Source organism: Juglans microcarpa x Juglans regia, chromosome 1D (genome assembly GCF_004785595.1).
Source record: "Juglans microcarpa x Juglans regia isolate MS1-56 chromosome 1D, Jm3101_v1.0, whole genome shotgun sequence".
NCBI lineage: Eukaryota > Viridiplantae > Streptophyta > Magnoliopsida > Fagales > Juglandaceae > Juglans > Juglans microcarpa x Juglans regia.
The window spans coordinates 27,735,218-27,750,382 of NC_054594.1; the positions used below are offsets into that span (position 1 = coordinate 27,735,218).

The 15,165-nt window shown below is 41.5% G+C and overlaps 1 pseudogene; it reads right to left on the bottom strand.

The window, feature by feature from the left end:
* Nucleotides 1-232: 232 nt before the first annotated feature.
* On the bottom strand, nucleotides 233-13,844 carry LOC121246113 (annotated as a pseudogene).
* Nucleotides 13,845-15,165: the final 1,321 nt, after the last annotated feature.

Below are 15,165 nucleotides of genomic sequence, written 5' to 3' on the forward strand. Positions count from 1 at the left end.
CTAAAAAGAAGAAAAAACATACGTCATTCACACATTTTCCAGATCATGCTTATAAATGCCAAGTTCTGCCATGTATCCTGTCTTTGTAGTGAATATTATCCATTTTTCCTCTACGAAACTACTATAAACAAAATCCAACAGCACTTCGAATTGAAAGATACCGGCCTAGCTGCAAGCTTATTATATATGCGCCAATCCAAGAGATCAGAAAGACCGGACATGAGTTAGTTTTTCAGCGAAGGATACGGACAGCCCGCAGGGGATGAGCCATCTGCAACGTGATGCCAAATTTATCTTCCATGTTCAGGTCTTCAGGTGAGACACCATCTTCGAGCTTCCAATCAAAGAAGTGGATAAGAGAACCCAACATCAAATGAATCATCTGAATCGCCAAAGGCAACCCAGGACAAATTCTCCGCCTAGCACCAAATGGAATCAGCTCAAAATTCTGTCCTCTAACATCGATATCTGTCCCCAAGAACCTTTCTGGCACAAAGTGTTGGTGCAAGTTGTGTAATTAGCCATCTATAGAAATCTTAGATGTAGGAATCCCTTCAATCTAGGGTCAAACATCATTATAGCTGTAGATACTGTATAGACGAAGAATAACTTCCAAAAATAGTTTCTTGTACTCTGTTCTATGGAATAAACATACTGAAAAATTACATTTGACATAAAGGAGATTGGGTTATCCCAAGTGCTTCGGTCTCGGCCAATAGCCCATGCATTCACCAATACTTGTGCACCTTTCGGGACCCTAAAACCGACTATGTCAGTGTTTGAGTTAGGCGCTTTGTGTGGGATTAAAAAGGGTGCTGCAGGGTGTTACGAGCTCTAGTGACCGAACGAGTAAATGGAAGATCAACCAGAAAAGATGTTGGATCGTTCTTCTGTGCCTTTCCTATGTTGAATGTATAAGAGAAATAGCCAATTGCTATCCAAAAATATTGACGCTAGCATCCTACGTAAATTAAATATTGAACGATACACTTCCAAAACAGGGCATACGAGAATTAAATGCGGATTGCCATATTTCCGAAACAGGACATTGTTGCCTAAACAACTTCTTTATTCATTAGCCATCAACGCGCTGGAAACTCCTTCCTTATTAGCTGTGCGCCTTCCATATTAAGCTTCCGCAACATTCCTTCCCCCATGAGATTGATCCTTGTCCTCAAGGATGAACTCCGAAAATTGCGACTTGATAGTCTCTATGTTTTCCCAGGTAGCTTCTGCTGGATTAGTACCGCACTAATGAATGAGGGCCATCGCTTTGCATCCCTTACCAGGATAAGCCAACACAGTTTGTGGTTGGGTGGGTGATACGGTGAAGGTAGCCTCTGGAAGCTCCGTTATTGCCGTTTCGTGATTTCCCAGCTTAAGTTTGAGGAGAGATACGTGAAAAACTGGGTGCACACGAGATCCTGCAGGAAAATTGAGGCGGTATGCCACTTGCCCAATTCGCTCTAGAACTCGAAAAGGGCCATAGTAGCGAGCGGCCAACTTCATGTTTGTCCTCCTTTCCACTGACTGCTGCCTATATGGTTGTAGTCGAACGTAAACTTGGTCTCCTGGTTGGAAACTCCTCTCTTGATGTCCACGGTCATATTGCAACTTCATTCGGTTTTGTGCTTGCTGAAGCTTGAGACGTACTTCCTTCATGAGTTGATCCCGCTCGGTAAGAGTCTGAGCTACCTTGTCCACTCGTGCAGTTCTAGATACATATGACAATAGCGTGGGTGGAGTTCGGCCATATACCACTTCATACGGAGATCGTCCAGTGCTGGAATGGAAGCTGGTGTTGTATACATATTCCACCCAAGGAAGCCACTTTACCCATGCCAAAGGTGTGGAGCTGGTGAAGCAATGTAAATACATTTCGAGAGTGCGATTAACCACCTCGGTTTGACTGTCTGTCTATGGATGATAGGAGGAGCTGAAGTTGAATTTAATTCCTTGTAATTGGAAGAGCTCTTGCCAAAAGTTGCTGGTGAAAGTGGGATCTCTATCACATACGATGGAAGTAGGAAGCCCGTACAACTTAAACACATTCTCAAAGAAAACTTGAGCCACCATTGTAGCTGTAAATGGATGTTTGAGAGGAACGAAATGGGCGAATTTGGAAAACCAATCGACCACCACATAAATAACACTCTTCCCTTGTGAACTGGACAACCCTGTTATAAAATCCATGGAGAGATCCGACCATACGACAGTTGGAATTGGCAAAGGTTGGAGGAGCCCAGCTAGTTTGGTGTGCTCACTCTTGTGTTGCTGGCAAATGTCGCACCCACGGATGAAGGCCTTAACTTGAGACATCGCCCCTCGCCAGTAAAATACAGCCTTGAGACGTTGCCAAGTTTTATGGAATCCTTCATGAGTTCCACCATGAAACTCACTGATGATTTGTTGGGTCAGTGGCGAATTTGGCCTCAAATAAATTCGATCCTTATAAAAAATGATCCCTAACTTGAAACTCCATGGTCCAATAACTTCACCATTTTGAATATTTTTTGCTAACGACTGTAACTCTGGTTCGGTGAGCACTTCTTCTTTTATGGGTGCAGTCCAGAGTGGTAGTGGCATGTTGAGAGCAAAAAAAATTTTCTCTTGATGAAGGCCTTCCTCACGCCTGGAGAGGCTGTCCGCAGCGGAATTCTTACGTCCCCTTTTATATTCGATTACGAAGTCATAACCCATAAGCTTGACTAACCACTTCTGCTGTGCTTCCATAGCAATGGTTTGATCCCATAAATATCGCAAGCTCCTCTGGTCTGTTCGGACCACAAATTTATTTTTGAGTAAATATGGCCTCCATTTTTGGATGGCAGCAACTAATGCCATGATCTCCTTCTCATATGTTGATCGACTTAAATTATGACCCTGAAGTGCCTTGCTAAAATAGGCGATGGGCCTACCATCTTGCATGCGTACGGCTCCCAAGCCAAAACCAGATGCATCGCACTCCACTACGAATTGCTTTGAAAAATCTGGTAGTGCTAGGACTGGTCCCGTAGTCATTGCCTACTTTAGTTGAATAAAGGCAGCTTCAGCACCTTCATTCTACCCAAAGGCGTCCTTCTTCAGCAGCTGTGTAAGTGAGCTTGCGATTTGGCCATAATTTCTAATGAATTTTCGGTAATATCCGGTTAAGCCGAGAAACCGACATAAGGCTTTAACAGAGGTGGGTCTAGGCCATTTCGCCATTGCAGCTACTTTTTCCGGATCCATGGCCACTCCATGTTCGGAAATGAGGTGCCCCAAATAATTGATCTGGCCCTGCCCAAATTGACACTTCTCCATCCTCACAAACAAATGGTTAGATTGCAACGTTTTCAGCACCACCCGAAGATGTGCTAAATGATCCTCCCATGTTCGACTATAAACGAGTATATCATAAAAAATACAAGCACATACCTCTGTAAAACGGACTTAAAAATATCGTTCATGAGGGACTGGAAGGTCGATGGAGCATTGGTGAGTCCAAATGGCATCACTAGAAATTCGTAATGTCCATGGTGTGTCCGGAATGCTGTTTTTTCTACATCTTCTGCATGCATCTTTATCTGGTGATAAATCGAGCGAAGATCCAGCTCGGAAAAAATTTTTGCTCCATTTAACTCATGCAACAATTCGTCAATAATGGGTATAGGAAATTTATCCTTTATCGTGATTTGGTTAAGTGCCCTGCAATCCACACAAAGGCGCCACAATCCATCCCTCTTCTTAACCATCAACACAGACGAGGAATACGGACTGGTACTGGTTCACACCACCCCTAATTGCAAGAGACCTGATATCATTTTCTCGATTTCTCCTTTCATGTAATGAGGGTAGCGGTATGGTCGAACGTTGATTGGTCCGGAACTAGGCTTCAAAGCAATTTGGTGATTGTGAGATCGGTCTGGTGGGAGTCCCGTTGGTTCAGAAAAAAGATCCTTATAATATTTTTCCCACTTCATGGGTTATGGAGGTAGTTCTTGCAACATCAGCACCCAAGTTAATGGTGAAAAATCCAGCTGTAGTTTTGGGTCCCTTGTGAGCCAACGGAAGCAATTGACAAAGGAACCCAGACTTCCTCCTGCATAATTCTCGTGCTGCAACCTTTTCCTCCACTACCATATGTTTCAGCCCTCTTATTCCTTTCAACTCCATCTGCCTTCCATTATACTTGAAACTCATTACAAGTTTTGCAAAGTCCCACCAAATTGGGCCTAGCATACGAAGCCATTGGGTACCAAGTACTGCATCACAACCTTCAATTGCCAACAAGAAAAAATCAATAGAGAACTGGGTACCTTGGAACCATACCCTCACTCCATTGCAACGTCCCTCACTGTCTAGCTTTTCTCCATTCGCCACCATCACTTTCATACCTTGTGTCCTCTGGGAAGTCAACACCATTTTTTTTGCGGATGAAGCATTCAAAAAATTACGAGAGCTTCCAGAATCTAAAAGGACTGTGATGCCTTGTCCCATAACTACTCCCCGAATCCTCATCGTCTGTGGTGAAATGGTACCCACCATCTCCTGTATTGAGATCATCGGCTCCTCATTGAACTCATTATGCTCCTCACTATCACCTTCGTCATTAATTTCTTCTTCCTGCACATATATTCCCTCAATTAGAAAAAGCTTCTTACAGCGATGGCCTGGCATGAATTGCTCATCACAATTGAAGCAAAGGCCTTTCTTCCTCCGTTCTTGTAACTCGCTTGAAGTGAGACGTCGAATGGACAGTGTTTTTGTTCTTGATAAGTTGGCTGAAGGCGGAGGAGGTGGCTTTGGTTCCATGGGCATTTGTCGTCTGGCCTCCATTTGCATTGGTTTCTTTAAATGTCTCGCTTCAAAGAGTCTCGCTAAACCAATTGCATCCGTAATGGACAAGGGACATGCAGCCTGTACATCCGTGCGCAAAGGTTCCTTGAGTCCACTGATAGAACATCCTAGCTGATGGTTGGCGGCCAGTCCACCCACTCGGCTTAAAAGTTGTTCAAATTGCAGTTGATACTCTCGGACAGACCCTGTTTGCGCAGCTTGCTTAACGAACCAAAGTGATCATCGAACATGGTTGGACCATAACGAGTTCGCAGGCCTCCCTTCAGCGCCTCCCAGGACATTATTTCTTCACAATCTTTGAAAAGCTGGTACCATATTTGCACCTCTCCTTCCAGGTGATAAGCGGCCAGATGCAGCTTCTCCACCTCCTCGATCTATTGATATTCAAAGAACTGTTCCACCCTATAAATCTAGCTTGTTGGATCATCCAGACCATTGTATTTCGGAAAGTCTAATTTAGCAAACTTGGGCACTGCTACATTATGCCCTCCCCCCTGGTTTCTTCCGTTTCTATTTCTCGATCCTGACCCCTCTCCATCGCCTAAACTCCTACTCGCCAAAGAGTCCACTTTCGCACTAGTCTCCCCAAATTTTTTCATAAGGCGTTCCATGATGTTTCCGAAGTTCACCATTTGCTGTTCTAGGCATTCTATTCGGGAGTCCGCCATGACTGGCTCTGATGCCAAAATGTTACGAGCTCTAGCGACTGAACGAGTAAATGGAAGATCAACCGGAAAAGATGCCGGATCGTTCTTCCGTACCTTTCCTATGTTGAACGTATAAGAGAAACAATTTGTGAATAATTTTCTGATGCTTTATTGATAGACCTTCCATACAGTTTTATAGCCAATTGCTATCCAAAAATATTGATGCTAGCATCCTACGTAAATTAAATATTGAACGATACACTTCCAAAACAGGGCATACGAGAATTAAATGCAGATTGCCATATTTCCGAAACAGGGCATTGTTGCCTAAACAACTTCTTTATTCATTAGCCATCAACGCGCTGGAAACTCCTTCCTTATTAGCTGTGCGCCTTCCATATTAAGCTTCCGCAACACAGGGTGTAATCGAAAGGTCTCTCTAACAATAGCTTATAAATATGGTAGCCGAGATATGTCTGATTCTTGGATAGGGTTGCCTTTGCCAATGGTGTTCTTTATCTCCTCTTGAGCTTTCAATAGGGTTTCGGGGTTTCGAAGTAGCTCCACCATTGAAAATTCCAAAGTGGTTGCAGTCGTATCAGTAACCGCTTCAAACAAGTCCTATTCATAATAATATTGCATATCAGTGCTGGTTTAGCTTTATTCATATGCAGTACATATCGTATATGAATGAAAACGTACAAATACATCACACTTCGAAAGAATTAAGCAAGAGAAGATGATAACAAGTAATAGATGCTCAATACGGGATGTATCAATTTCCTTGCTATCATTTTCACTGATGTCGAGAAGAGCGTCTAACATATCATTGGAAGTAACATATCCAGGCACTTTCTTTAGTTGCAACCGTTCAACTATCATCTGGTTAAAGAGCAGCATCATCTCCCCGAAATAAGTTGTAACATCCCTTCACCAAGGGGTCCGGAGAGTTGACTCATGTCACCTGAAAATCATTTTCCAACCACATAGTACATACTCCAATTTTTCTCAATCACACAAAATACTCCTTGATTCACATCAATTACTCCAGTATAATTATTCAAAGACAATACAAAGTCTTAATATAACCATCAACCTCCCAACAATTCACATCATCAAAGCACAACGAGCTTACTAAATAAAAATCCTCCATACTCATATAAACTTTCTATGCTTAATCCATTATTCTTAACTCATCTCACTCATGCTCCATATCTTGATCCTCAACTGAAATATTAAAATTATCTAAAAAATATTGTGGAGATAAGGGGTGAGTTATCAACAACTCAATTAGCAGAGAACATATACTAGTATACAAATATGAGCATTTCTAGAGTTTAAAATGAAGAACAAAAACACTTTTTGTTTTCAAAATGCAGAGTCATAATATATTATTAAAAGTATCAAAGCAAAAGTTTCAAAAATATTCTAATTCAAAATTCCCTTTGCAAAACATAACTGAAACATCATACCATAACAAAATTCCATATTTAACTCTCGTGGTAGGGTTGTGCAAACCTCAGCGGCCAACCAAGCAGAAACAGAATGTGAATCTTTCCCTTAATATTCTCGGAGCCTTGAATGTGTATATAGGAAAGACAACGCAGAAAATCACTTTGTTTCCAATATGGGTGCACCAGAAACTGAAATGTTGGTACCAATCCAAACAGAGACCACAATTTTACACATGTGGTAAGGTCAGAACAAAATATAAACAGAATGTCATGCCAGAGGTTTTAGAAATTGCATCATATTATATCAGAGTTTAGAACATTTTCATAATAGAACAGAACAAAATTAGATCACAAAAATATGATTTATGCACAATTTTTCATATTCGCTCTTTTGTATAGTTCAGAAATAGAATGCCAAAACTTTGCACACCAGTCATGTAGAACAAATAATTAAGATTGTTTTAAATTTCTTTTCATTAAATAACATGAATATTTTTTCGAAAATCAACCTCAGCCCATTTTATTTATTTTTATGCAAAGTTTAGCATAAGAAATCCTCTTATCTGGACTTCTAGCTTTTCAAAACTTTCTTCAACAATACCGAACAAACATTAATAGTCATCTATAAGATAATTATGTAATTCTCGTAAATTTTCAATCAATCACAAATTTCGATATTTAAGCCTAAACTTCTAAAATAACCTATTTTAATTCCTCAAATCCTAAAATTCTCATAACCTCAAAATATATAATTACTTTCTAAAATCATCAATGCCCATTTAATAACTTTGACTAAAACATTAAAAATCTAACTTATTTACTATTGAAGTGTAACTATACAATCCAATACTAGATAATATAAAAATTTGAGGCCAAAATACTCATATTTATAAAAGTGAAACTTTAGCTTGATAAATATCTTAGCCCAATAAAATTACTAAAACAGTTTATCAAACATAATAAAATCAAGCCTAAATAAAATAAAAAGCACAAGGCCATCACAATGATGTATGGCTAATTAATCTCAAGCCCAACCCACTAGAAAAGTAGCTCACTAGATTTAAACATCAATCAGTTAAAACCAAGCCCATAAGTATAAGTCTTGTAGTCCATAAAAAAAAAAAAAAAAAAAAAAAGCCTTTCCAAAAATTAAAGCATGTTTTTAAAATAAAAGGGTAGAAAGGTAAAATCAAAACACACTCTTCTTCTAATAGGTTAACCGATATATTTAGTATATGTTTCCCTTTTTAGTAACTACCAACAAAAACAAAGGGTCAAAATGTGAGCGGCAGCCGCAACACTTACCCACGGAAAACCAAGGCAGTGGCATAGTGGGAGCATCGGATGCTTAGCTGAGGTGATGGTGACTTTCTCGATGGTGTCGTATAGGGGCAGAGAAAGAGAGTGTTGAAAATGAGGGAGAGGGAGATAATGTGAGAGAAGATACGGAGGGAGAGCAAGCCAAAAGAGGGAGATACGGCGAGGGAGTGTTGCTGACTTATCGAGAGACTGAGGTGGCATGCGGCGGTTGGGGGTGATGCGATAACGGCTAGTGGCGTGGGTTGGTAGGTTGATGGCTCACGGTGGTGGAATGTAACAACCCGCTCGTTTCTCTCTCTAAAGGCCATTAGTCTCGTTATGCGTGCTAAACCTAGATGGCGTGTTTTAAAGCTGTCAAGTGATTTCTGAAGCTAGCTCAGTGGTTTAAAGCTATGAGTATTTTAAATGGGATGTTTCCAGTGTTATTTGACTAAACCTGATTTTAAGTAAGATAATTATAATATTTTTGAAGAGCTCCAAAAATATTATAATTGTAGAAAATCATTTTATCAATGTGATTTTAGTTATTTAAAATATCATGGGATTTAAATTATGTTAAAAACTCTAATTAATTAGATGGTTTTATTCTCTTGAAGATATTAAATAAGACTTCATCATTTTATTAATGATGAAGGAATATTATTTTATAAACTAAAGTTTAGTTTAAATAATATTCTACCTTAATTCATCTCAGTGCTTTTAATTAAGTTAATGTTTACGCATTTTCAAATCCTTATTTAAAGCCCACCATTAGATCATCTTGAAGATCTCAAGATGAAGGGTTGGGATTAAAACCCAGGCCCCTCTCTTTTGTCCCCTCATTTTCCCTTTCCCTTTCACTCCCTCTCTCCTCTCCCTTCAGCTTACGTCGCACGTCCTCTCACCCGATTCGTTCCTTCAGCTCAGGCTGGAAACCGTTGTGCCACCCAGGTTCACCGCCACCATCGGTGACTCCCCCTCACGTTGGCGACCAAGCCAGCAACCGCCGAGTTGCCCCACGCGCAGCTTTCTCTCAACTCCTGCGATAGCCTAACCAAAATGGGTCTCACCCATTTCTCTCCCTCTTTTGCTGCCATACAAGGCCATTCATGCCCCCAAACGGCCACCAATGACCTCTTCTCTCACCAACGATGCTTCCACTCTGCAAGCCCAGCCTCCCTCTCCCTCACCGTCGTACACACGCACACTACCCATAAATGGGTCTCACATGGCTTCACCACAACCGACAACCCTAGTGCTGTTGTGCGCAAGTTCTAGCCCCACCGAGCACCTACCTTGACCACCACGACTCCTCCCAGAGCTCCTCTGTGCCAGCCAAGCCCTCCACCTCTCTCAAGCCCTCACTCTCTCCCATGGCTCCTCTCCACCCATTTGGCCCAAATCCACCACCGTGTGGCCTCCACCTTGCCACCATAGCTCCACCATACCCCTCTCAAGCTCTCCATGGCCAGCCAACGACCATTCGAGCACCCCATCCATTTCCCCTATTTGAGACACACGGATCCCCCATGGAAACCCACGGCTCCACCGTGCTCTGCCACCCCAGCCACCCTGAGACCACCCTCAGCCTTCCTGGACCTCCCCTAGCCTAGCCTTAAGCCCAAACAACCACTTTATGTGGTGGACAGCCACCATACACAGTGGATAGCCACTATACGTGGCTAACCGCACTGTACATGACCTTAGCCGCCACCCACGGACTCCCCACCATGTCGGCCACCCTCGCATAGCGCAGATCTACACACTAAAATCTTAGATCCGGTCCCCGAGATAGTCCTATTGTAAGGTCATGGTAGTGATTGCTAGTGCCCAAGCTAATGGCTTCCGATGCCATTGGCCATGCCGGACAGCGAGCAATGCATGGGTTATCCCATCAATGGTATGACTCTCTTTCCTTTACCTTCGTTATTATGTTAGTCGGTTGGTTAGGTTGTGGATTGCGTATTTGTAATTGTGGAGTTTGCTATGTAGTGAAGTGTTGGGCGTATCTGTGTAGTGTGTGCTATTAAGTGTTGTGGGTTGTGCTGCAAAGTGTCGGTGTGAAGTGTGTGTTGTAGTAGTGATGTGGCATAGTGTGTGAAGAGAGTACGCGTGGAGTGTACTCAATGTGGTGGAGTGATGCATCATATGATGTGTATGTTGAAGTGATGATATGGTGTAGCGTGTGTGAAGGGAGTACATATGGAGTGTACTCCATGAGGTGAAGCGATACACCATGTGGTGTGTCACTAAGATAAGGATGGTTGCGTAGTTGATGGGCGTAAAGCATGATGAGTAGTGTCGAGAACTGTGGAACATTGTCCCAAAGTAGTTATGATGTGGCTTGTATTCTGAGGTGATAGGTGTCACCGTGTAGTTGACATATGGCTGGGAGTATGTGTGAATTGATAGAATAGTGTAAGAGTAGTGCAGCAGAAGCATGACGGGGCAATGTCACGAAGTGACATTGTTTTTGTGACATCGTTAAACAAGAAGTCGTGCTTGTGATGAGTGAGGAGTTTGTGTAAGAATGACGTAGCGGGAATGTGACGAGATGTCACTATGTGACCGGAGTATGTAAGGGACCGTACTCATGATGAGTTAGGAGTTAGCATAGAAATGATATAGCGGGATGTTAGGTGACGTGACAAGGTTATGGTGTAGCTTGGGAGTAGTCTCGAGTTATGATGTGACGTGAGATGTAGTTATAAACGGAGTCTTATCGTGTCAAGTGTTGGGATGAACTATCAAGAAGGACGGGTAGCATGAGGAGTCATGCTAGCTGGGCTAAGAGAAGGTTGGGATTGGACTATGGCACTTGTCCATACAAGCATGTGATCAACGGATTATATATTAGTCTTAGGTGATAAAGTGGTGAGGTACATGTGTAATCTAGTTAGATACATGTGCCAGATGGATTTACCATGTGTAATGGTAATCTGTTCTAAGCATGGTTACAAGGTGCTTAAACCTCAAAGTTGGCTTAGCTGTGTGGCGTAAATGGATGGGAATGAGGATTTAGTGTGAGCTAAGATGCATGAAGGTGGTGAGGGGTGTATTGTCTAGGATTGGGATGCGTGTCTTCGTCGGTCCAAATCATGCATTGGAATGTGATCAATAGGAAGAGTAAGATGAAGGTCTTGGTGTCTTAACCCTAAGGTGAATCGTGGAGGTTTACTTTAATGGATAAACACTCAAGGTAAGACCTTGAGTTTGGAAGAGGTAGTGACCGTAAGTGGATCCCCGAAAGTTTTAGCATAGTAAGGGAGACATAAGAGCACGAGATAGAAGGAGAGTGTTTCCAAGTGAAGGGTAGTTTTACTTCTTGTTTAGTTGCTTATGCATTAGATAGAGAATGACGCTAAGGTTATATGTATGCATGTAGGTTGCCATTTGACATGCACATGAATGGACCACATGATATGAAAGTAGCATGGAGTCCAGGTAAGTATTATGTTCATACTCTTCTAGAGTTTTCTAAAATATATGAAATTGAAGAAAAAGAAAGGTTTCACTTTACGATGCTTTACAAAATGAAATGAAACGATATTTTATGAAAAGCATGGTAAGTGTTCAAAGATATATGTATGTAATGGCCCTTCTTGGCAGCTCCTTTTTATGCAACCCAAGTATTAAGTGTATGCATGTGAATGGATGACTATACGCATTATCTATTGTATATATTTTCATGAAATGAGAAGTAAGGTTTGTGCCTTATGTTTTAAGCGATGCTTTAAATGACGCGAAGAAAGTATTTTAAACGTCCCTATGTACCGATGTTAAAATGTCCTTATGAACTGATACTTTATGGATGCCATGAAAGATGATGTTTATGCTCGTGCTTTTAAATGACGTTTTTCTATGAACTGTTAAATAAAAAGGACTGAAAAGGAAAGGACTAAACTGAAAGAAAGGACTAAACATTTATTATATGAAAATACGTAACAACCATGACTGAATGAAAAAGGTATCAAAGGACTGAACAGATTGTAATGCCGGGTAAGTAGTACTGGTAGTGCACCCAGTACTTCCTCCAGTCTGGAAGGGATTCCCAATCCGTGGCCACGGGCAAAGTCCAGGTCCAAAGGAAGATTGCTAACCTGAACACACGGGGTGTAATAGTGTGTACCGGCCAAAGAAAGCGATAAGGAAGAATGTATGAATCCATGGAACTCTAGAAGAAATGAAGACATTGATGGGAGATACGTTTTATGAAAAGAAAACATTTTTTAAGAAAAATCCCGCCTAGTGATGTTTTCAAAGGATTGCATGTCTCATGTACGTATAGTATGTATGGAGTGATGAATGCATGAATGAAAACCAGTGTTAGTATATTTTAAGTGTATGAAGTAATGCTTACTGAGTATTCGACTCATTTTAGTTTTTATGTGTGCCTTTCCTCCATAAAAACTAAATGAGTAGTATGTGTCTGGACGAACGCGGCCCAAGGGGAAGAGCACGAAAGTCTAGGAATGAGATTTTTATTTGTATGAGAGGCCTTTTTATCTTAAGATTAATGTTTTCACTGTAAACCTCTTTTATTCTCAAAGTACATTTTATTTTATAACGTAGATCTTGCACCCTCGGTATGGAAGTAAGAAGTTTTAAAACGAATAGTAATTCCTATCATGCTTTCTTAAAATCATTTTATAAAGAGTCCCACCATAAGGATGGGCATTACATGGAAGCACTCCTATGTTTATTGGTGTAAAAATAGGGGTGGTGTTTTTACCGATAGCTGAGAACCGTGTGGGGTTCACGGAGGGGCGATCGCACATGGCTAGAGTGGTGGTGGTGCATGGCTAGAGTGGTGAACTCAGAGTGGCTGAGGTACCGTGCGCGGATTGTGTTCGGTGGATTTGCAAACCGAGACTTGTTCCGTAAATTTTCCAACCGACACAAAAATATTTAAGGAAATTATTAAAATAGCAAGCCCATGAAAGAAAAAATCGTTATCTGCCAAAATATAATTTGGACCCGCAACCAGTATATATAAAAAAAATAATACTCAAAAATTAAGTGGGCTCTTCATACGTATAAATCCAAAAATAAAAATTTTTGAAAACGGCTTGTTGCTGACCCCGGTGTTACATAAGTTGTCATACAGCTCCTTAGTCCTTGAGGGTTAATCTTCTGGAGTATAGGGAAGTAATCTGCCAAGTTGGGTTTTGCAGCTGCTTCCATCATCTGCCTCGCGAGTTTTTTGAAATCTCGTGCCGAATCAGAACCAGGTCGGGTGGCCAAATCTATCGAGAAAATGGTGCTGGATAACAAGGTTAGTGATACCAATTACTACTGCACAACCGGCTTCACAACATTTTTTAACTTCAGAAAGCAGCTCCTGTACTTTCAATCACCGGAGGTTTTGGTTGACTTCAAGTTTCTTAATAGAAAACATGTGCAAGTTGCATATCTTTGGAATGCTTCTCCAGTGAGAAAACAGTACCGGCATCCAAGGTAGACCGAACTCATCATGTTTGAAAGCACGGAGCGCGTTGGGGATGGTTCGATTGGAGAAGGAAAGGTCATCCGTATGGAGAACTTCCTTGGTGAAGGATGCCGAAGAAATCACCACGGTGGTCATGCGGACCAGTTTTAGAGACATTATGGGACCATGAATCTAGGAAAGCTTGGTGAGAGACACGTGGGGTTTCTCACCCAATTCAAGGAGGTTCCCAAAGATTGGAAAAGTGTTCGATCCTGGTGGATACTTGACTTCACTTCTTTTTTCCCCTCTTAATAATGAGTTGAGAGCATGAACCAAGATATAGGTCACAATAAGGCATAGCAGCAGACTGAAAAACTCCATCTCTCTATCAAACATCTTGGGGTACTAAGTCTTTGAGGGATGCAATGGCTACTTAGATTAGATGAAGATACTATTTATATTTATTTTAATCACATCTTCGATAAGCTTGACATGTTTTCTCGGCTTATTATTATTGTAATTATTTTGTTGCCTTCGTCGACTAAAAAAATTAATCGTACTACGTTGACATTATTCCAAGTGGCTAATATATAAGTTAGAGCCTTGAATATGAAAGGGAAATTAACTAATTGTTTTATCTTGATGTGAATTTCAAATTGAAAATTTTCTCAGCTGGGAAATTAATTCACTACAACATAACTGAGTTTTTGTGACAGTTTGGAAACTATGACAGTCCCCAAACCGTCACCAAAAAGTATTTTCTATGATGGTTTGTGGAAACCATCATTAAAAGCAGGCGAGAAATTGTATTATGTTCGAATGTATACAAATTCACGTTCGAACAGGCCGTGGACATTCGAACATTGAGGCTACTTACGTGCGAACGTGTAAGTTTTTAGGTGTTGTTCACAAATCATGTACTGTAGAACTCCTTAATCAATGTTGTGACCTTATCGTTTAGAAAATCTACACAATGGGCAATCTCAGTGGCAGTCTCCTCTACATCCGTGATCTGTCTATCAATCTATCGGTCGATATGCGCAATAACATCTGAGATCACCACATCAACCCAAGCAGGCTACGCATCCCCTGTAGATGTACTTGTCAGCTACTGACTAGTACTGCCAATATGGGGAGCAACACCGAGCCCAGACTAGGTCGGAGGAATAAAATCTGGTACAGGGCCAGGTTGACATCGAGCATGTCCCCTCCCCTGTCCAATGCTTCGACGGTGTGTGGTCATGTCGAGGGGACTGATATGCTCTGTCAGCCACTCCTCTGCCTAGGGTGGCACTCTTCGGGCTAGTAATAGTCGGGCAATGATGACTCAGAATGGGAGGTTGTCCATGGAGACGATGCTCGTCTCGTATCAGATCCTCTAAAAAATATGCAGTGGTAAGTCGATTGACTCTCCATGTGCCACTCATATGAGGAACTGTGTGCGAGTCCAACTGAATGTTGCCTTATGTGCCACAAGATTCATGTTTGTTGCAACAAT